The following is a 23287-nucleotide window of genomic DNA, read 5'->3' on the forward strand; positions in this document are numbered from 1 at the left end:
TGAGTGTGGGATGTTCTTTTGAATGTAACAGGATATTTGAACAGCATCCTCTTACAAAGACAATGCACCAACACACACTTGTGTTTCTTTTTATATACCGTAAAATGAAAAATTCCAAGCTTTTCACAATATTGATAGGATTATGATACTAGAATTCTAGTTTCAGAGCTATAGAAAGGGGATAACTGGCTCAAATGATAAATGTTAATATTTTCAAATAGTGACGATCTTTTATTTCCTCAGTTTGAAAGTAAGGTGTGATTGGAGATGTCATGCTTTGAGCGTAAAATGAACAAGAGTGCCATCATCAGACATTCCCAATTATTTGTTTGATTATTGAAACTGAAAGCATGTACTTAAACATGCTGATTTTAGAGTAACTGCTAAATATCTAAATGCCTTTTACTTGCAAATTGATTATTGTTACATATTGAGGGTTATTTAGTTTTATAAAGTATAGTGCCTTTGAACATACTGTATACCATAGAGAGGGAATTCAAAAATATGCTAATGGAGTCTATTGAAAGAATGTGAAACAAATATAATATGCACCTGAGAGTACTCACTAGAAATCCCTGCAAAATAATTATTATTCATGCAGAAAATACTTGACCCATAGTGTGTTCATTTAAATTTGCATTATGAGATAGGTACATAGGTCTATCTTCAAACATCATTATCTGACTTCTAAATTGTTTGAAAATAATGCAGTTGTTCAAGATGTGCATAGCTGCATTTCTTATAAACATCCTACCCAGCCAAGGTGATTTGTCCTTTGTTTTCTAAATATAACATGTAAAAGGAGGAATTGTGCTTAAAGCTGTATGTCTTAAAACAGAAAATAGATTCTATAGTTTTCTTTGTCAGTCAAATGACTTATTCCTTCTCTCAACTTCTTTTTCTATTTATTTGACATTTGTCAGTTACAGGATCAAATTCATTAGACATATGTATAAACACTGATTAAAAACTAAATTGATTTAATGATTCTATAAACTCAAAGCAATTTCCAGTTTGACAGGCATAATTCATTTAATTTATATGTATCTCAGCTTAGAAGCAACTGAAACTGATATGATCTAGGGAGAGTTATATCAAGTTCTGCTCTCCAAGGCTATTTCTACAATGGAGAAAAAGATAGTGGTAAAAACATCAGAATTTACTGGAGTCTTGTGTAAATTAAAGCTCCCAGAAATAGGAATTTTTGAACAGAGCTGGTTGGAGAACTTGGGGGTGGGTGGTTCATGAAAAATCTTCATTCCCGTTTTTGTCAAAATTTCATTTTATTAGGAATTTTCCAACAAGGTCTACAGCTGAATAAAAACTGGCAGTCCACAGATGCTTGTGTCTCTTATTGATCAAGAAACTCAATCTATAGAATTAATGAGGCTCCCCTTTACCAGAGATGATATAATTACCCTTTAATCCTCCCATTGCAACAAACATGTTTAGGTTCTTACAAACAGATGTTTCATAGGAGACAACCTGGACAATTAGATCCAACCATCTTTTAGAATAGTCTCTGAGACAGTTACTTCCTTGCCATCTGCTGATGTAACTTCTTCCTTTCTGTTGTCTCTGCTGTTATCCTTTCCACCCTTATCTCTAGAGTACCACATGAGGCAGGAGCTCCTGTGTGGGAAAGAGAGAGCCAAGCCAGGTTTCCCACATAATTCCTGCCGACCCAGCACATAGTCCTAGCAGTCCACCCCAAACTGTGGGGGTCATGCTCCCCCTAATCTCTGTTTGGACCCAAGACGTAGCAGGTGTGGCCCATTTCCCATGGAATTACAGCCTTCTCCAGATGCTAGTGAATTTAGTAGTTCAAATGAGAAATTAGTAGCAAAGTGCTGAAATTTCAGGCTTCAAACCGTTCTGATGACGCATGATAGGGGGTTGTTACAGTCGTACATGATATAACTTGTATAACTTTCCTTTAAAAAAAAAAAAGAAAGAAAGAAACCTAGGAAATTACATACAAAAAATCCTGCATTAAAAAATACATATTATTTGTGTTGCAAAGTCAAGCATTCAAAAGTTAGGAAATGCCAGATTCATAGTTGACCACGCAACCTTGCTTCAGTCCCTGCGGTGCAGCTGTATTATAATACAGTGTTTAATTCCATGATCTTGTCCTATTTTTGTCCAGTGGATCACTGCTTCATTCAGTGCACAGGTGGACCACAAGGCGGCAGAATTAAGGTTACACAGGCAACCTAATTCTGGCATTTCCTAACTTGACTTTACAACCTAAATAATGTTTTTAACAGTGTTTTTGTATGTCAAATAATAAATATTATTACATTCCTTTAAAATGCCTTAAAGAACATTTGGTGAATATAGGCAGAGTACACTCCCATTTGTCTAATGGGACTATCCCCAAGGTCTGGGCATTCTGGAACTGGATATATCAGCCAAAATGTCCCATGTGTCACCTGATTAGAGAAGTTACTATTGGGTGTATGTAGCATAATATCAATTCTACTCAAGAATTATATGGAAATGAGTGATGTGGGTTTATGTTAACTACATGTTGTATATTAGCATAAATCAGTGTGTGCCAGCAAGCTATGTTGTGATGCACAGGCGGAGAGTACCAGCCTTGTACCTTCTCCACCTGAAGTCTACCATCTTTTGGGAAGATCCCTACTTGTTGCTGGAGGGTGCATAGTGCACTGCTACCTTTGCTCCACATATCTGTCTCGATTAGGTCTTACATGGCCTGCATCACCATAGTATCTGAGCACCATACAATCTTTAGTGTATTTATCCTCACAATGCCCCTGTGAGGTAAGAAAGTATTATTATCCCTGTTCTACAGATGGAGAACTAAAGCACACAGAGACTGAATGACTTGCCTAAGATTACACAGGAAGTCTTTGGCAAATAAGGGAATTGGACCTATCTCTCCTGACTTTCTTGTGAATGCCTTACATTCTGGACCATCCCTCTTTACATGAATCTCTGCCTACACCCAGGTGGAATGATCATGCCCTGGATTAATTACTTCTACATGCTCTTACGCTATAGGACAGAGTGATATACATCAATGATGCATACATTTGCACTGAGATTGAGATAGAAGTGGGAGGCAAACCTGCTGAAAGTCTCTAGGTAAGGATAAAAGGAGTAAAAAATAAGCATGATGTTAATGTAGGTGTTTACTAAAGACCACCTAACCAGGGAGAAAAGAGGTGGATGAGGCTTTTTTTAAACAATCAACAAAATCATCTAAAACACAGGACTTGGTGGTGACGACAGTCTTCAACTGCCCAGACGTAACACAGCCGGGCACAGATTATCCAAGAAGTTCTTAGAATGCATTGGGGATAACTTTTTATTACAGAAGGTAGATAAAGTGACTAGAGGAGAGACTATTCTGAGAAATATATCCTAGACAAACCTACTATAAATTGGGTGCACAACTGACTGGAAGACAATACTCAGACAATAATTATCAATGGTTCACAATAGAGCTGGAAGGGCATATCAAGTGGGTCCTGCAGGGATCTGTTTTGGGTCCGGTTCTATTCAATATCTTAATAAATCATTTGGATAATGGCATAGAGACTGTATACTTATAACATTTGCAGACGATATCAAGTTAGGAGGGGCTGCAAGAGCTTTGGAGGACAAGATTAGAATTCAAAATGATGTTGACAAACTGGAGAAATGATCTGAAGTAAATAGGATAAAATTCAATAAGGACAAATGCAAAGTACCACACTTAGGCCTGGTCCACACTAAAAAGGGGGTTCGAATTAGGGTACGCAAATTCAGCTACGGGAATAGCGTAGCTGAATTCGAAGTACCCTAATTCGAACTACTCACCCGTCCAGACGTGGCGGGGTCGAACTCCGCGGCTCCCCCGTCGACTCCACCACCGCCGTTTGCAGTGGTGGAGTACCGGAGTCGACCGCGGCGCTTCGGGAGTTCGAACTATCGCGTCTAGATCAGACGCGATAGTTCGAACTCCGTGAAGTCGAACTCACCGCGTCGACCCATGTGGTGAGTATGGACCTGCCCTTAGGAAGGAATAATCAATTGCACAAATACAAAATGGGCAATGATTGCCTATTAAGGAGTACTGCAGAAAAAGATCTGGGGGGTGTAGTGGATCACAAACTAAGTATGTGTCAACAATGTAATACTGTTGCATTAACAGGAGAATTGTAAACAAAACACAAGAAGTAATTCTTCCATTCTACTCAGCACTGATAAGGCCTGAACTGGAGTATTGTGTCCAGCTGTGGGCACCACACTTCAAGAAAGATGCAGACAAATTGAAGAAAGTCCAGAGATGAGCAATAAAAATGACTTAAGATCTAGATAACTTCACCTAAAAATAGGGTTTGTATAGTCTGGAGAAGAGAAGACTGAGAGGGGACATAAGAGTCTTCAAGTACGTAAAAGGTTCTTATAAAGAGGAACATGATAAATTGTTCTCCTTAACCACTGAGGACAGGACAAGAAGTAATGGGCTTAAATTGCAGCAAGGGAGATTAAGGTTAGATATCAGGAAAAACTTCCTAAATGTAAGGATAGTTAAGCAGTGGAACAAATTATCTAGGGAGGTTGTGGGTAGAATCTCCATCACTGGAGGTTTTTAAGAACACATTAGACAAATACCTGTCAGAGATGGTCTGGCTAATACATAGTTTTACCTCAATGCAGGGGACTGGACTAGATGATTTATCATGGTCCCTCTCAGCCTTACATTTCTAAGATTCTGTGTGTAAATTGGATGCAGAAGTTCTGAATATAGATGTATTCAGTGTGGAACTACAACTATGTCTAAAGTAAATTTATGTATTTTCAATAGTAAAGGACCAATACTAGTATGTCAGAGTAGGCAGAGAGATCTGCCTTTCCTTGAGCTTTAAAGTAATAAACCAGGCAGAAATCTTAATCCTAAAAAGTTTTTGCATTCCATAGAGATTAAGAAATATTTAGTAACACACAGAAAAAATAATTACTAGCTATAACCAACTTTGTCTACTGTATCTCTCTGTAGAGTCAAAAACCAAAGTCTGATAACTTTGTACAGTAAAGGCTGTTTTATTCGCATGTTGGGGGAATGGGAGTGCCGGTAAGTGAAAAATGTCAATTAATTCAGAGGGAGGGAGTTTGGATGCAGGCTGGAGCTTGGAGTTGGTTCGCAGGAGGAGGCTCGAGGTGCTGGATCTGGGGGCGCTCACCTTGGGTGGCTCCCTCCAAGCGGTGACCTGTCCCGGCTGCTCCTAAGCGGAGGTGTGGGCAGGTGGCTCTGCATGTTGGCCCCGCCCAGAGCGCTGGCTCCGCAGCTCCCATTGGCCGGGAACCACGGCCAGTGGGAGCTATGGGAGTGGCACCTGAGGGTGGAGGCAGTGCTCAGAGTCACCAGCTGTGCCTCTGCCTAGGAGCAGCAGGGACAGGTTGCTGCTTGTGGGGAACTGCCCGAGGTGAGCACTCCTGGATCTGGCACCCTGAGCCCCCTCCCACAAACCAACCCCCTGCCAACTAGACTATAAACTGGACTTTCTATGATGATCAGAAATGCCAGTTTATAGAGCTTTCCGGTTGGTGAAGTGCCGAATAAAACAGTTTTTACTGTATATCTGTATATTTACTGGTCAGCCTTTAGAGTGACTGGCTCATATCCACCACAACAGGAGCTCAAAGGTTCTGGAATCCATGTTGCTTATTGAAAGCAATGATCAATATATGTTAACTTTACCTACAAAATCAACATTGTTCCAGTTCAGGCACGGTGTATAGGGGCAGTTCTATGAACTGCTGGCAGGTGGGTCACAGAGTTGCCTCTCTTTTACTCCAGGAACTCCTCAGGTTTGGAACCCTGAGGTCTGGGGAGGAAATACCCAAACCGCATAGTTCTCCAACCTTATGTATTTCATAAACTAAACTAAATAACTAAGAAAAGCATACAATACGTGTAAATAAATCATATTAAAAGAAAATGGGTTAACATCAAATCATCTAATTAATTAGCAGGTTGATTAAATCATCTAAATAAACCAACCAACACTTTTATAAACTCGACGTAATAATGTGCAAAGACAACAATCTTGTTTAGTTAAGAGTCCCAAAAGTAATAGGGTATTGCCAGTTTCAAAGCAAGTTGATATATTTAGGATCCAGCCAAATAGCTGATGCAGTTAGGATCAAATCACTCACAGGTTAAGCTAATTTTGAGATTACAGCTCTGATGCCAATTAAGGCAGCTTGTCCAAATAATTGGTGGTTAGAGAATAGCCAGTCTCTCCTCCCTCAACATAGAGTTCAGTGAAACAGTCCAATACAATTCAAGATGACACAACTTGTTACATGAATATGCAAATGAAAAATGTAGGTGAAAATAACATGATTTCTCAGCATTAAACACACCCATAAAATATATATATGTGATCTTTTAGAGAGCAAAGTTGTTTAACTTAGAACTGCTTTATTTATTTGAAGAACTATTCTATAGATGCCTTTCTCACATAAATCCTGTGGGTTCGAGAAACATTCTCTCTCTCTCTCTCTCTCTCTGACACCTGCTGACGTTAAGAACAAATGCAAGAAGGCTGGTGTGTATTATTGGCAGTGGTAGGAAGGAGCAGCACTGGCTGCACAGCTACCTACTGGTTTGCCCCCCCGGTCCCTTCAGTGAGTTGTGATGAGGGGCCTGCTGGCATTGTAAGCCCTATGTGCAACAGGAGGATTGCAGCATTATTCACTCAATTTTGGCCCCAGTGCCATCAGGACCGAGGCGCTGTGGAGGCAAACCTGACAGTGTGATACAGCAAATACTAGACAGTGAGGGTGTGGGGGCAGTGCTGCTGCTTTTCGTTGCTGCTATAGGGCTGACTCCTGCATCAGGGTTCCTGCCCAGGAACCTGCCTGGCCTTGCCCCACTTCCAGTAGCCCGGGTCCCCTCTCAGGGATGGGGAATGACTGCCTCTGGACGGGCGGGACTGGAAGGTGGGGGCTAAGCATGGCATGGACTTGGTGGGCGAGGTGCAGAGGCCAGTGACTGCAAGCAGAAATGGCTCTATTGGGATTGATGGTGGGTATCATTGGAAAAATCTGGGGGGCATCCCTGGTTGATCATGCTTCCATGGCTACACTAATATTTTTTGCACACTAGTTCGATGGGAGTTAGCATGACTACTGTATTTCTCCTTGAGTTTGGAATCACATTCCCAGCTCCACCATTAGACATACCCAGAGGAACATCCCTCTTTTACAGACAGATGCTTAAATCTTCCCCTCTATATTTTGCTACTCAGCAGCTCAACTTGGAACAAAACTTTTTTTCACACACACATAATCTGGGAGAAAGGCTTGCATATAATAATTGACCCTCCCCTCCCCACAAATTGTAATTTATTTGTTAGGAAACCTTTTTTTAAAAAAAATGAAATGATATTTTAACTAAATCTGCCTTGGTTTAGCTAGTGGGCACTGGCTCTTGCGGAGGTCATTTCCGTGATGTAAGCACTTTTTACAATTTTTTTCAGTAGCCATGCACAAAAAAGCACTAGATTTGCTGTATCTAGGGAATCCCTTGATCTTCTTAACTTAATTTTCCCCACACAGAGTAAAATTTTCAAAAGCACACAAGTCACTTAGGTTCGTAAATCACTTAACAGTTTTGAAAATGTTACCCAAAGTTTATCCTGGCCTTTGACCAGGCATACCAATTTTCAGGTTGACCTGATTATGCATAGAAATGAAATGAAAGCAAATGTTGTTTTGTTAAATAAACTGGAGACCATCCCTTTTCTGTACAGGAAAGACTCCAGAATTGCATAGTAATATAATGACCCTACCAAATTAGATTTGGATCTAACTCCAAATATCTGTAAAGCATTATCTCCCAGGGAAGGGGAAGAAATTACATTTTGCTACGATTCACTTTGTAACCAGAAATGTTCCTAAACTGATGAGTCAAAAGTGAAAATTAGGTATATGCTTTTCAAAAGGTAGTGAAATGCACACAGATTATCATTGCCACACAGTAAAACATATTTATCAAAACAGAATATAATTCCTGTCTCTCAAGTCTAACTGCAATATGTAACCACTCAACAGTAATAGTTAAAGTGCTTAGATATTATGAGGGGGCCCTAGAAGTTCCTACGTAATAATAATAGGATAAGCAAGCATCATTGCCGGTTATTATTAGATTTAGTTGGGGTTGGTCCTGCCTTGAGCAGGGGGTTGGACTAGATGACCTCCTGAGGTCCCTTCCAACCCTGATATTCTATGATTCTATGATACCTAGCTCTATGTGGAAAAGAGAAATCACAAAGATTTAGGCTGGAATTTTCAAAGGGGCCTATGCAAGACAGGCACTCAACTTGATCCGAGTCATGTAAATTTAAACCAGTTTAGTTAAACAAGTGCAAACCCCTGTGTGAACACACTAGTATTTCAGTTGGAGAGAGGCGTGTTTTGGTTAAATTGATTAGGAATAGATTTAGGCTACACCTAGAGCTAGTTGAAAATTTTGATGATTCAGTTTTCCAGCAGAAAATGCTGATTGTTCAGAATCAAAACATTCCCTGGGAGGTGTCAATTCTGTTGAAACTTTTAACGGAAACCAGCCTGGCTGGCTGGCTAGCTAGCTGCCTCTCTTCCTGGTTTCCTGCCAGTTCACACACCACATCCAGCTTCTCCGCAGCTTGCCTGGAAGGCTGCAGGGGAGCCCAGACTTCCAGGCTCCCCTGCTCCCAGAGTGTCCAGCTCCATGGCTAGTGGGATCTTTGGCTCCCCAGCTGGTAGGATACCAGGGCTCCCCAAACTGCCCTTTTGGCAGACTGCCAGGCTCCCTGAGTGGCCAGCTCCTCAGCTGGGGAAACAAATAGCACATGCATACACACCCACCAGGCAAGCAGCCAGCAAACCAAAAATGTCCGTTTCAGTTATCCCCAATTCAGAATGAAAATCTGTTCAAAATCTTGAATATTTTGTGGAACAGAAAATCCCCCTTTCTGAACATCTCTAGCTAAACCAAAATAAGCGACTCTGAAACCAAAATAAGAGTGTCCACACAGGGGTTTATGTTGTGTGTGTAGACAAGGCCTTAGAACAACTAGTTGGCTCCCCACAAGATCAGATTTCTGGTGACCAGATCAGTGAGTAAGTGATCAGACTTGCTGAATAAAATTCACCACCTGGTCTGAATCATTCATTACAATTAACACCCTTTCCAATGTATTGGCCAAGATTTTGACCAAATCTTTTATTTTGCTTTGAACAGTGATACTGCATAACTAAACTAGCATTGTGGGAGATTGTATTCCTTTTCTGTAATTCAAACAGTTACGCTGTTGACCACCTTTTAACAAGGAGCTAACTGTAAGCTCTTCCTTACTAATGTTAAAGATTACTGTTTCCCCTAGAGAACCAAGCATGCTGGGCCACCCACAGTACACTCCTATAGCATCCATCAGCAGCAAATTAGCAAAATAATAAAATTTCCAAATGCCCTCCATTCTCATGCATCCAGTATCTCACTGGAGTAGGCCCTAATCTAGTTACAAACCAGTTGTAGCCTGGTCTTTAATTAACTCCTCCTTGTTTTTCTATTTGATTTCTTGTTTCTCTTGCCTCTTTAAAAAAACTAGTGAGACGCTCCACTTAAGTGCCTGTTAACGCACAACAGTTCAGCTCTCATGTATTTCTTTTGTATACTGCTTCTTTCAGTTTTACTTTTTAATATATTGTACATTATTTAAAATTATTCCAAAATAATCCTCTCCAGCGTCTATGGACGATGACTATTCAATCATGTCACAGCCAAAACATCTTTCAGTTATTTTTGTGAGCAACCGATGTGCTCTACAGAGCAATGTAGAAGCAATTAGCACAGCATCCCAACAGTAATCATCACTCTAGACTCACAAAGGACCCCGATGATCCCTCTTTTCGGAAATAAAAGAGACAGCTTTTGTGAACAGGGAGTAGTAGCTCGTTGACAGATATGCAACAAGATGGAAAAAAATGGTTCATTCAGCTCATTTTCAAAGACGTTACCATGCTGTTAATTTCTGTGACGTTTGAGTTTAGCAACTCAATAATACGGTAATGTCTTTCCTCTAAGCTGCAATAGCTGAAAGCAGGGCTATTCTGGCAGATCTATGTTGTGGTGGTGCTCAATATTTAAAGCACAATAGTGTCCAAAGGCTCTAATGAGGATTGGGGCCCCATGTGCTAGGAACTGAACAAATATATACAAAACCATGGTCTCTGCCCCAAGAAGCTTACAGTCTACATAGTTGTGTTGTTACCAGAAATCTTGTCAGAATCAAGACAGCACTGTCAATCTTTATCTGTAATTTAAACAATGGTCTTCAAACATTCCAGCAGCAGAAATTTCAGGAAAATAACAATTCAGAAAACTGACACTGTGTACTGTTGTGTAAACTGCGGCTTGTTCCCAGCTGGGAGTATTAACTGTCCAATGTGAGTAAATGTGATCAAAGGCTATCTTGACCTGCCAACACATTATACAAAATTGTTCATAAAAATGAGCACAGGTTATAGTTAAAGAAATTATTTGGAAACAAAAATGAGAGAAATTGTCTAAACGGTAAAAGTGAGGCAGCCTCTTCCTTCGGCACAGAACCATCACCATGAACGAGTCTGCCAAAGGGCTCTACTCTCAGATGAGGAAAGAGCCCTGAACCACAGCCTTGCTTCTCCAGCGTTCACCACCACTTGCTGATCAGGTGGTCATTTTATAACATTAACTCAGTCATGACGAATTGGTAAGTGCTATCTCCTTTCCTTTCTTCTCTCCACCTCTCTTCCAAAGCAGAAAAGGGTGACAGGGACAACATGACAAGACAGATGACTTATTTGAAGGAAGTGGATGTCTGATGTCACTGACATTTCCTCCTGCTGGACTCTTTTCATAAAAGAGCTCACTGATACTTTGTCAGCAATGGTGGTAAAATGCACCAGACGTTTTGTCCTGCAAGATTTCAATAGGCATATTGACAAAGACAGATGCAAATGTCCCAAAATTCATCTCCTCCCTTGCCTTGCTAGAACTTTCATAGGGTATGTCTGGTCGAACCCATGCAGCTGGTCATACCCTGGACTTGATCTTTGTCATAAATGTCAAGATTAAGGACATCCAAATCCAGCCACTCTCTTGCACAGACCATCTCCTCATTAAGGCGGTGCTCAGAGACCTTTCACCTCCAGGCATAAGATCAATTCTCCTGATTCAACCACGAAGGCTCAGAGCCTTTGACAATTTCCAAAGCCTGCTAAAGAACAACAGCACTGAACCCACAGGATGTGCAGTTGAAGACCCGGTGAATCATTGTTATTGTACACTATCCTTGACTATAGACATATTGGCCCCCAAACAGTTCCTCCCTCCCCCACTACCCATACAGATCTCCTTGGTTTTCTGACACCTGTGCTGGATGAAAAGAAGAGGGGTGGAAACTTGAGCACCAATGGGAGAAATTCCTCAAATCCTATGCTGAGGCTGTATTATAGGTCAAGAAAACCTTCCTATCAAATTCAATTGATGCTGCCAAATCCCTCCCAGGAGCCATCCAGGATGACTGACAATGTAATCAATCCTGAGTGCCTATAACCTGCATCTGAATTGGGCACCAAGCACTGTGAAGAACAATCATCCGACTTCACTGAAAAGATCATGCACATTAGATTTATGAAGGTTTCTCAGATGGCATGGATCTGTTCCACCTATATCCATCAACCAACTGCATTCCCAGAGTTGAGTACATTCAGTCTTCAAGAAGTTCTGGACACCCTAAAGAGTCTTGACCAAGACTTGTGAATCTGACCCATGCTCTTAATTTTTTGTGAAAGAAAATCATGAACAACTAATGCAATTCCTGACTGAAATAGGAAATGCACCATTCAAAGAAAGAACTTTCCCCTTTTCCTGCAAACATGCAATAGTCTGACCAATACTGAAGAAACCCACCCTGTGTACATCAATTCTCCCTGTGTCAAATCTTCAATTCCTGAGCAGCCTTATAGAAAAGTTGGCCAAAGGTCACATACAAACTCATCTAATTGAAGCTAACATTCTAGACCCAGCATAATTTGGATTCAGGCTAGGATATGAAACTTAAACTATTTTAGTGGCATTGATGGATGATCTCCTATTGTCCTTTAATAGAGAACAGACATCTATTCTCATCTTTCTGGACCTCTCTGCAGTATTCAACATGGTTGACCATGAGACACTTCAGTCTTACCTGAGAGAGGGGGCAGAAGTCCAGAGTAATACGCTAAAATGGTTTGAGTTCTTCCAGAAGGGATGCACCCAACGAGTAGTGATGGGAAATTGCATCTCCACCACTAGACCCTGCACTTGTGGAGTCCAGTCCTATTCAGCATCTACGTCCAACCACTAGGTGAATTGGTCAGATGACATGGACTCAAATGTCAGCAATATGCAGATGACACAGCTCTACCTATCCTTCACTACACCACTACCAACAAGATATCCCAGTGCTCAGATGTGATCAGCTCACAGATGAAGCTGAACTTGAGTAAAAGAGAGGTGATACTGGTGGACAGAGAAGAGTACTCTGAAGAGTTTGTACCCACAGTACAATCTCTTTTTGGTTGCAGGCACACACCTATGATTTGTCAGTTTAGAATTCCTTTGATTCCTCACTTACACTAAGCTCTCATGTAGCAGCATCCATGAGTAAAGCTTTCTACCAACTCGAGCTGGCTAGAAGACTCAATTCCTTCCTGTTGGAAGATGACCTGGCCTCAGTTATTCATGTCTCTGTCACTTCTCGGCAAGACTACAGCAATGTGATATAGCTGGGCCTGAAGCCTTTAGAATTTAGCAAACTCCAACTAGTACAGAACACTGCAGCAAGTCTTCTCTGCAACACTGGCTATGGCAAGCACAGAAGACTTGTCCTCTGCTCTCTACACTAGCTTCCCATAGAATTTTGAATCAAGTTTAAGGTCTTGATCTTTATCTTCAATATGATCCATGGGCTGGGCCTAGACTATCTAAAAGACTGCCTAAGTCTCCTGGATGAAGATTGTGGCACAATGCAACTCTCTACAGTAATGGTGAAGCTCGTCTGTGCAGGAGACAGAACTTTCTTGGGTGCCAGGCCAAAACTGTGAAATGAATTCCCCCAGGAACTAAAGATCCTCACAAACCTAATACCACATTGCCCTCCAAGTGCAAGGTTCATGTCTTTGACCTTGCCACCTTTTCATAAATACACAGCAATGTGAATTTTGAGACACCACAACAACAAAGAAAAAAAATCACCTACCAAATGGTACCAAAACAAGTCATTCTACTGCACACACTTCTCCCCCTGCAGAGAGTATAGTAAACAAATACATGACATATGTTTAATCATGTTGCTTAATGCACTACTGGAAGTCACTCAGCTACTACAGTGATGACAATGGTGGTATAAGAACCTATATAAAATAGAATGTACTCTGGATGGGTTTGAAGTGAAAGACTTGAGATTAGGAGTTTCAAAAGCTCCTGGTGAAGTCACTGGAGTGTTATAACAGGCCAAAATGTTATTGAGATGTAAAGAAGTTCCCATATATGGATGTTTGTTTTGGTTGGCTAATTTCAATGAGACAAAGTTGTCCCCACTTTTTGAACAGTTTTTTTTATTTTATTTTTTTCCAGATAGTACTTGGCAACTTGGCTGGGAATGAGGAAAGGAAGAAAAGTGTGACTTTGTAACACCAAGCTTCACCATCATGCTCCTCACTTGCTGAGACCCTAGGCCAGAGATTGGCAACCTTTGTCATGAGGCTCGCCAGGGTAAGCCCCTTGCGGGCCGAGGGATGTACTGGCCGCTGCTTCCCACTGCCCCCATTGGCCTGGAGTAGCAAACCATGATCGGCCAAACCTGCGGACGTGGCAGGTAAACAAACCGTCCCAGCCTGCCAGGGTGCTTACCCTGGTGAGCCGCATGCCAAAGGTTGCCGATCCCTGCCCTAGGCTTTGCCATCTCACCATGTTCCTGATCCTGAGAAATGTCCAGACCAGTCTAGGTGAGAAGGGAGCCAGCTGATAGCACCTTCTCCATTGAGTCAAATGAAACTTGAGCGACACCTGGGATGTGAATCTGAGGTTGCGCCTTGTGGCTGTCCGGCCATCGTTTCAAGCTCAACATGGCTAAAACAAAGCTCTTAAACTTTCCTTTGGCCAAGCCCTCCCTGCTATCTCTTTTCTCAATCACTGAGGATAACACTACCCTCCTGCCTGTTACTTACCCCAGTAATATGAATGTCACTTCAACTCAGACCTTTCTCTGGGACTTCACATCCAGGCTAAATTTTTCCAATTTTTTTTGTATAACACCTCTAAATATGGCCTTTCCTATCCATCTGCATAGCTAAAACTCTTGCCCAGGCTTTCATCATCTTACATCTCAATTACTAGAATTCTCTGGCCTTGACAAATCAGTCTTGCCCCCCATTTAGAATGCTGCTGCAAAGATCATTTTCCCAGCCAGTCACTTTGACTCTGTCACCCCTCATCTGGCTCCCCCACCCCACTCCAGCATCAAACATAAGCTACTTATATTCATTTTTAAGGCTCTTCACAGCCTATCATTGCTCATTCACTATCAGGATAGCAGCTCCTGCCTCCAATCAACCCATTATGCCAGCCTCCATCTCTCACTTGTCAATTTTTCAAACAAGCAGCTTTGTGCTTTCTCCTAGGCTGTCCCTCATTTTCCTCTTCCAAATCCCTTGTTAAAACTCTCTTTGCTGTGATACCTATAAAAAAAACCTCAGAAATGGTTAGGCTGCTGGGTGTGCTGAGATGAATGCCTATCATGCTGACAAATACTGTTTCCTGGTACTCCCCTATCTGTCTGTCTGTCTGTCCGTCCATCCGTCGGTTGTCTCTTGGCTTATACTTAGTCCCTGCCCCAAAGAGCTTACAATCTATCTTTTTGTTTTCTTTGTACAGCATCTAACATAATGGGGTCCTGCTATATAATTAGTGCTTCTAGATGCTACAATAGTACAAATACTATACAATAATCATATTATTTTCTCTCTCATAAGCCTCTTTCTTCTGATGCCTCTTTCCTATCTTTGGTTCCTGGCTGATAAAAGCTTGGCTTAGCCAGTCTGGACAATTCTCCTCTGCACCAGTACTATGACCAGAAAAGCAAGCTAAAAAAATGGCTTAATCACGTGCTTGAGTTTGCCAAGTTCCGGTGTGACTACTGCAGTTGTGCATAGGATTCTGTGGCAGTGTGAGATTGTGAAAATGAATAATAGTCTTTTTTGACCTGCGTGACTTGCCAAATTCTGATTCTTGCAGTTTTTTTTCCAGTTTCAAGGAGAAATGGTGGAATCTGGTGGAATCTAATATCCTTTTAGGGGAGAAAATGCCAAAGACTCTTAACACAGTAGCATTTAATTTCAAAAGGCGGAACTACACAGAAATGAGGAGGCTAGTTAAACAGAAATTTAAAAGGAAGAGTCACAAGAATGAAATGCTTGTAAGCTGCGTAGAAACTTTTTAAAAACTTTTTTGCAATCTTGTTTGTTTACAAAGAATGTACAAAGTCCTGTTTTCCTGAGCACAGCTGGAACCAAAATAAAAGGAGATCGTTTCTTTGCTTATAGCCCCAACACACACGCTTACCCAAACAATGCCCAGCCAATGCCCTCTGCCTACATGGTTCAAATTCATGGGTAGTCTCATATGTGCCATTGTTTTAGGTGGCTGCGTAACTCTCTCTCACAACTATCTTAAATGAAGGGCAGCTGCTATGCCCACTAGCCTCAAGGATGCTTCACTGAACCCACAACAATATAATTAGAACACTATCTCCTGTTTTACTTATTTAGGCCAAATCTACACTAGCGAGCTTTCAGCGACACAACTGTGGTGATGCAGCTATGCTGCTGTAAGATCACTCATGTAGCTGCTCTATGCCAATGGGAGAGAGCTCTCCTGTTGGCATAATAAATCACTTCTATGAGTGGCAGTAGCTACGTCGGCGGGAGAAGCTGTCCCGCCAACATAGTGCTGTCCATACCGGTACTTCTGTTGGTGTAACTTATGTTGCTCGGAAGGGTGTTTTTTCATACCCCTGAGTGACATAAGTTATACTGACAAACGTGGTAGTGTAGACATGGCCTTAGATCTCAAATTCCCCACGAGGGTAGAGGTGGGAGGCACTTTGCCATTGGGAAAAGCACAAGCTAGATATTTCTGCTAAAACGATGAGTAGTGAAATAGTTAAGTGTTGAGATTTAAAGTGTTTTTAGCTTACAGAGTTGGTGACCTATTGTGATGAATGGGGATAGTGCACACTACTGAACTATAGTTTCAGTGTTTGTGAGATTACAGGAAAACAACAATGCATCTATTTTTCATGTTCATGTTTTCAAGATTTTCTCCACAATCAGAAGGGCTAGGAACATTTTAAAAAACTAGAAGCTTAGTTTTAGGATCAGTCTTCTACAGTGAGGAGAAGATTCTATGGCAATTTTACAACTCTAGAATACATTGGCACCTTTTTATACCTCATTAACCAGCCATAGAATATCTATGATGGGAGTTTGCAGCATCAGAAAGTAGATGCACCCTCTCCTTCACTGAAGGAGTCTGTGAGCATTCAGCACAACCCCAAAACATTAGTAGAATTTTCCAAGGATGAGGGATGTAGCAAGGGCAGCTGATGAATATGCTGGCTGACTGGATCTGCATGACAATCCATCAGTGAAGTTCCTAGGCTCTAGGGAGTCATATAGCTACAGTCTCGAAAGGAGGGCAGTACAGTGATGGAAACCACCTGTTCTTCTTGGGGATGAAGCCTATCTGGAGTGCAAGAAGCAAGACTGGCAGAAGGAGTTGAAAACTGGGTCTTCTTTAGAAATCGGAACTTTCCAGCCTCAAGTCCTTCCTTGCATCAGGGAAAAATGATAGGTCACTGTATATTAACATATTTACCAACAGACCACTCTGTCCTAAAATGGGAAACAGATCACTTCATCTTTAAAAGAGGATTTTTTTACATAAACACTTGTGTGGGAGGTGGCTTTACCTTATAGCACTATGAAAAGATGCCATGTTTGATCATTAAGTTTTTAAAGACAAAAAATAGAAGTAGCGTGCAAATATCTGTACAGACACTGAATGTATACTCCAGTATGAAGGGAGATTAAAATATACCTCTACCCCAATATAATGCTGTCCTTGGGAGCCAAAAAATCTTACTGTGCTATAGGTGAAACCGCATTACATCGAATTTGCTTCAATCCGTGGGAGTGCGCAGCCCTGGCCCCCCGGAGCACTGCTTTACTGTGTTATATCCAAATTCATGTTACATTGGGCCGCGTTATATCAGGGTAGAGGTGTAATTGAGACAGGGATGGAGTAAGGACTATTATAAACTCAGGTTCATGATTTAGTATTAAAGATGTAAATATTTTTGAACAATAGATGATAACAGAAAGTTTGGGTGCAAGATAAAGGCAAATTTGGTATACATTGAGTTTATGTAGACTGAGGAAAGAAATACAGGCAGCAGGAATATACTACTGATCACTTTGCCAGGATGGTGACAGTGATTGTGAAATGCCCAGGGAGCTTAGAGAGGCTACAAAAATAGAAAATCAATAATAATAGGGGATCTCAACTATCTCATATTGAATGGGAACATGACACCTGAGGATGAGAGGCAGAGATAAAATTTCTAGACACCGTTATTGACTGATTGTTGGAGCAGCTAGTCTAGGAACCCACAAGGGGAGCGGCAATTCTTGATTTAGTCCTAAGTGGTCCACAGGATCTGGTCCAAGAGGCGAATGTAGCGGAAGTGCTTGGTAATAGAGATCATAATGAAATTAAATGTAATATCCTTTTAGGGGAGAAAATGCCAAAGACTCTTAACACAGTAGCATTTAATTTCAAAAGGCGGAACTACACAGAAATGAGGAGGCTAGTTAAACAGAAATTTAAAAGGAAGAGTCACAAGAATGAAATGCTTGTAAGCTGCGTAGAAACTTTTTAAAAACACCATAATAGAGGTTCAAACTATATGTATGCCCCAAATTAAACAGTAAGAGGATCAAAAAATGCCACCATGGTTAAACAACAGAGTAAAAGAGGTGGTTAGAAACAAAATTACATATTTAAAAACTTGGAAGCAAGGGCAGCAGGTGGAGCCCGCCCTTTGGGGAGGCTAGCCCCCAGCTCCACCCCTTCTGCCCCCTCCCCCACCCGGAGGTGCCCTGAGCCAAGGCACGTTATGAAGGCCAAAAGTATAACTGGGTTCAAAAGAATTAGATAAGTTCATAAGGATAGGGCCATAAATTTCTATTAGCCAAGATGGTCAGGGATGTAACCCCGTTGTCTGGGTGTCCCTAAAATACTGACTGCCAGAAAGCAGGATTTGATGACAGGGATTGGATCACTTGCTAATTGTCCTGTTCTGTTCATTCCCTCTGAAGCGTCTGGCATTGGACACTGTGAGAAGACAGGATACTGGGCTAGCTGAACCAGTAGAGCCATTCTTATGCTATATTCTAAACGGATGTGAGACTTGGACAAGCTGAATGAGGAAGATTTGTTTAAAAAGCCTGATGAGAAAGTTTAAATGTCCCATTGAAACAGCAGTATTTTTGCTGTAAGTTTATTGTGAATTATTAAGATATTTGGTGTTGTACTTAAAACCCCAGCTCCTGGAATCCTGTGATTACATAAGACTCTGCTTTCATTAAAAAAGTATCTAGTTCTTGTGGTTTTGGAGAAAAGCTTGGAAACGTGATGGCTCAAAAACCTGAAGGTAAATAAAATGAACCTAAAAGTTATTACTATTACAAATCTGATGTGTTTTAAGCCAATCATGATTTTTTTGGAGCCTGCCTCATGATACCTGAACATGAGGGGTTGGCAACACAGCTCAAAGACAGTTTCTAATAGGGGATGCTCATATCGGATGATTCCTACAAAAAACTTGACTAACAGTTACACTGCTGTTGTGCTGTGATTCCTGCCCGTCACTGATAGTGTCTCATTGTTTTCTTGTAAGCCCGTCTGCGTCTAGCCACCTGTTGTCTCCTGTGGTATAGTTTGTAAGATGTGTAGGGACTGTGTGTTTGTACAGGGCCTAGCCCAATGTGGTCTGGTCCCTGACAGGGGCTCTGGAATACCAACACTAGAGTGTCTTCATCTGCCCCTCCATCCAAACGGCCATTAAACATGCAGCTGACCCCTGGGAAAGGGTAGAGCCCTGCCCTAACTCCCAGCCCCACCCGGGCTGAGTGAAGAGGCACCTGGCGCTGCCCTGTTGTCTCTCCCTCACCCCAGGAGACGGCGGCGGCGGCGGCGGGGGGGGGAATCAGTTGTTAACTCTGTCACACATTGGAGCCCCCACCCCGTCTCCCCGGTGCAGCAGCCGCTTCCCGCCGCCCCAGCCTGCCCCTAACGCTTTTCGCTGCTGTTTGTCTCCCGTCTCTTCCCGTCGGCAGCTGTTGCACCCAACCCGGACTCTCCGCCCGTACCCGGCCCCGCGGCCTGACTAACGGACACCCCCGTCCGGCGAGCGGTAAGCGGGGGGCGCTGCTAGCTCCGCCTGGCCTGCTGCCCCTATGCCGGGACACAGCCACCCCCAGCGCTGCGGGGCAGGCCCGTTGTCCGGGTGGGGCTGGGCGCCCCTCACGGCGGGTGCGTGGGCTCCGTTACCGGGGGCGGTGCTCTGTGGCCAGCGAAGGGCCGGGGCGGGTTTGGCTGCGGGGTCGCTGTCAAACCGACCGAGTTTCCCGAGGCCGCCGCCGCCGCTGCTGGGTCCCCTCCCCAGGCGCCTCCCCCGGGGAGAGGAGCCGCAGGTTGCTTGTGTGCTGGGGAGGGGAAAACCCGCCCGTGGCTCCCAACACTTACCCCCCCACCCCCCAGTCCTGATTTTTCACATTTGCTGTCTGGTCACCCTGCCACTGGGGCTGAGCCTCCAGGGAGCTGGCTGGAGTTCGTGATCTCGCCGCTTTGTGCAATGAAGAAATAGCTCAGCTGTCAGTGCGGCCCCGAGGCCAGCGTGAGCGACCCCCTCGATCCCTCGTCAGCGCTGCTGGTATCAGCGGCCTTGGCGAGCTCTATGGACTTCAGGTTCCTTCTGACAAAATGCAATTCAAATGGTTTGTGCCTTCCTGCTGTCAAGATGAAGGGTGGTAAAGACCAGCAAGTTGGGGCTTGTCTAGCGCTACAGCTGAACCACTGTAGTGCTTAAGGGCATGTCTACACAGGGGCGGCTCTAGCAATTTCGCCGCCCCAAGCACGGCGGCACTCCGCGGGGGGCGCTCTGCCAGTCGCCGGTCCCACGGCTCCGGTGGACCTCCTGCAGGCGTGCCTGCAGAGGGTCCCGTGGGACCGGCAACCGGCAGAGCGCCCCCCCCCGTGGCATGCTGCTCCAAGCACGCGCTTGGCGCACTGGGGCCTGGAGCCGCCCCTGTGTCTACATTTGCCATTTAAAGTGGAAAAAGTCCCTCTTACACAAAAACCATGGGAGCATCAACATTTGCCAATGACTTTTTGTGGTGAAACTCAGAAGTTTCACTACAATAAGAAAACCACCTCCATGAGAGGCATACAGCTCTTACTAGTGATACTTTTGTAGCGATGTGCAAGTGGAGACACATTCTTCCTGTTTACAGAGCTTTTAGCCTCTGGAGGATATCCCATAGTGTCTAAGTGACCACTCTGGCCCCAGCTCTGCTGCCAGGTAAAGAGACATCCACCCTCCCCCTGTAAAGCCCAGGAACTTTGAAACTCTCCTTCCTGTTTTCTTGGCAAGTGCTCACTTATCATCATCCTGTTTTCTTGGCCAGGTGACAGTGCCTGCTCCATGGAGCAAAGGATCTCCTGCTTGGATCAATGCTGAGCTACTGGAGCTGATCAGTGCCTGGGGAGAGGAGGCTGTGGATTTCTCCATTCCACCTATGTAAGAGCATTATAATATTTGCAGACATGTCTTCACAGAGCTATCACAATGCTTACATCTTGTTTCTGAGAAATTAAACTAATTCAGAATGCACTCTGGTGTATATTAGTTGTTAAAGTTATGCTTTCCAATTTGAATTATTTTACACTTGTCTATGTTGAATTTTATCTTCTGTTGTATTGCCCAGTTGCCTAGTCTTCTCTGGTCCTTCTGAAGGTCCTCATAGTCATTACAAGTCTTGACTAATCTAAAGAATGTTATTGGCAAATGTTGTCTCTTCACTATTCACTTCACCTTCTATGTTGTTAGTTACCTATGTTGAACAATTGTGCGAACACTGATTCTTGGGGTACCTCACTACTAACTTCTCTGCATATAGAGGTGGCTTGAACTTCAGGTTCCACTCATATTCTGGCTATGATTAGTCTTTTAAGTTCACAGTGCTCTTCAGCTAAAGGTTTCTGAACAGATGAGACACTGATTTAAATGTGAAGTTCTCCAGCCTATTAATTTAAGTCCGCTATTATAGTACAACACTGTACAATTAAAATTGCTATGGTACTACTGTGGAAGTACTTAACAAAGAAGCAGTCCCCTAAACACTACTCATTTTAGTATAGACTCTTTGCAAAATAACAAAGTAATCTATTGTTAAGACTGTACTGTTTTCCCCCTTATCAGCCACTTCAGTAAGAATTCGTATTCTGCTTCTGCAAAATACAAACCCCACAGACACATTTGTGCCAAGTCTAGCACTAAAGAAGCAGCATTCATTATGGAAGATTATATGCAGGCATTTACTTTAAAAAACAAACCTTTTGTTACACAGATCTTTATTTGCAACAAATTGGGCTATAGGTTGTCTGTGTCCTCCATAGTGAGAACTGAAGAAAAGCACAGGTGTGCAGAACTTTAATAGACCTTCAGGAATTTTCTCATTAAAAACAACTGCTAGGGCACAATAATATTGCAAATTGCTGTAATTTGTTCCTCCAAGTTATTTATTTCCATTTTTTTAAACTATGGTTTGACGTAGCTGTACACTAAAGGCATTGTCTGACAGAAAAAGTAGAAAGAAATGAGACAGTTACTGTAAATTTCTTATTATGAATGCATAAAATTAACTAAAATATCTTTGCATATAGACATGGGGCAGTTAAGAAAAATCTGTTTTGAAAATGCTCATATTGTGAAGGAACAAAAAACAAGTGATCATCTATTTAGCAAAATAAATGATTGTGTGCCAGATGATGTTATAATAAGATGGATTCTTTTAATGATATGAAAAATGAAATGGAGCATAATGTAATATATAAACAGGCCTTGCTTGAATACAGGTAAATGTCAAGGACTAGAGCTTTTTTTGGAAACTTCTGAAATACAAATTTGAGCTAGTGAAAGAAACTCAAAACTGTATACAAAGAAACACCCCTTGCAGTCCTTATAGATTGGTTGTATTCTGGTGCATTGTTGGACTAAATGCATAATTATTAAGGTATATTATAAGATAGACAAGAAAGACCTACCATTAGTCAAATAGATCATAGCTAATTTTGTAATATTTATAAATGCATAATTTGGAATTACATTTTCACAATACATTTCAGGTGTGTTCAATATTATATTTGCAGGAGCACTCCCTGAGGGGTGGTATTCATTACATTTCAAAACCTGAGTTTGAATTGAATACTTTCTTGAGAGAGACATTTAAAATTCGTATACCCTTTGACTGCTGCTTTCAAATATGTCATATGCTGATGGCCTATTAAAATAACCGTGTTGACAGTAACTGTGTAAGCAAAACTCAAGAAACAGGGATGTCCTGTGTGGTTCAAAGCATTTGCATTTTATTAAATTCTTGCCATGTGCAAGACAAGGTCTTGAATGTGAATATTCTGTTTTTGCTTAAATGCACCTACCATGATCTTTCGTTCAACTAATATTGATCTGAAGCTCCTACTTAATACTAATACCATTCTATTAGTTTGTCTAGAAATAAAAGAATACTGGAGTTGTAACATATGTTCATACTTTTACCTGTGGATTGAAAGCTGCAGAAAACTATGAAAAGCACTGAAGCGATCTGTCTTATTTCAGTGTCTGAGCATGGGTTGTTGTTTTTTTTTAATAGTCTGGCTGTATGCTATAATCATAGTTACCATTTAAGTAAACCAAATATTGTTAGAACTAAAGCTTTGGTAAGAAAGCAGAAGCCTAGTTTATTGTGGAGGAAAAAGCAGAATGAAAAGCAAGTACTTTCTGCTGAAATAAGCACTCAGTTTTTTGACATAAATATGTGGATCATTTCATCGCTTTTCCTTTAATCAGATGATCTT

The 23287-nt window shown here is 42.1% G+C and overlaps 1 protein-coding gene across 10 annotated transcripts in view; it reads left to right on the top strand.

Annotated features, from left to right (window-relative positions):
* Positions 1–23287, top strand: part of RNF180 (ring finger protein 180) — a 135785-nt gene that overhangs the window by 2250 nt on the left and 110248 nt on the right. For 7 of the 10 annotated variants that reach the window (XR_005600443.1, XR_005600441.1, XR_005600442.1 and 4 more), the window contains exons 1-2: positions 19489–19565; positions 20839–20951. The gene's annotated coding sequence lies outside the window, so the exon portion shown is untranslated. Of the gene's footprint in view, positions 1–19488; positions 19566–19635; positions 19685–20663; positions 20733–20838; positions 20952–23287 lie in introns of those variants that run through there. The other 3 variants (XM_039544741.1, XM_039544740.1, XM_039544739.1) reach the window with 3 other exon arrangements.

The sequence above is a fragment of the Mauremys reevesii genome, linkage group 6 (assembly GCF_016161935.1).
Source record: "Mauremys reevesii isolate NIE-2019 linkage group 6, ASM1616193v1, whole genome shotgun sequence".
Taxonomy (NCBI): Eukaryota; Metazoa; Chordata; order Testudines; family Geoemydidae; genus Mauremys; species Mauremys reevesii.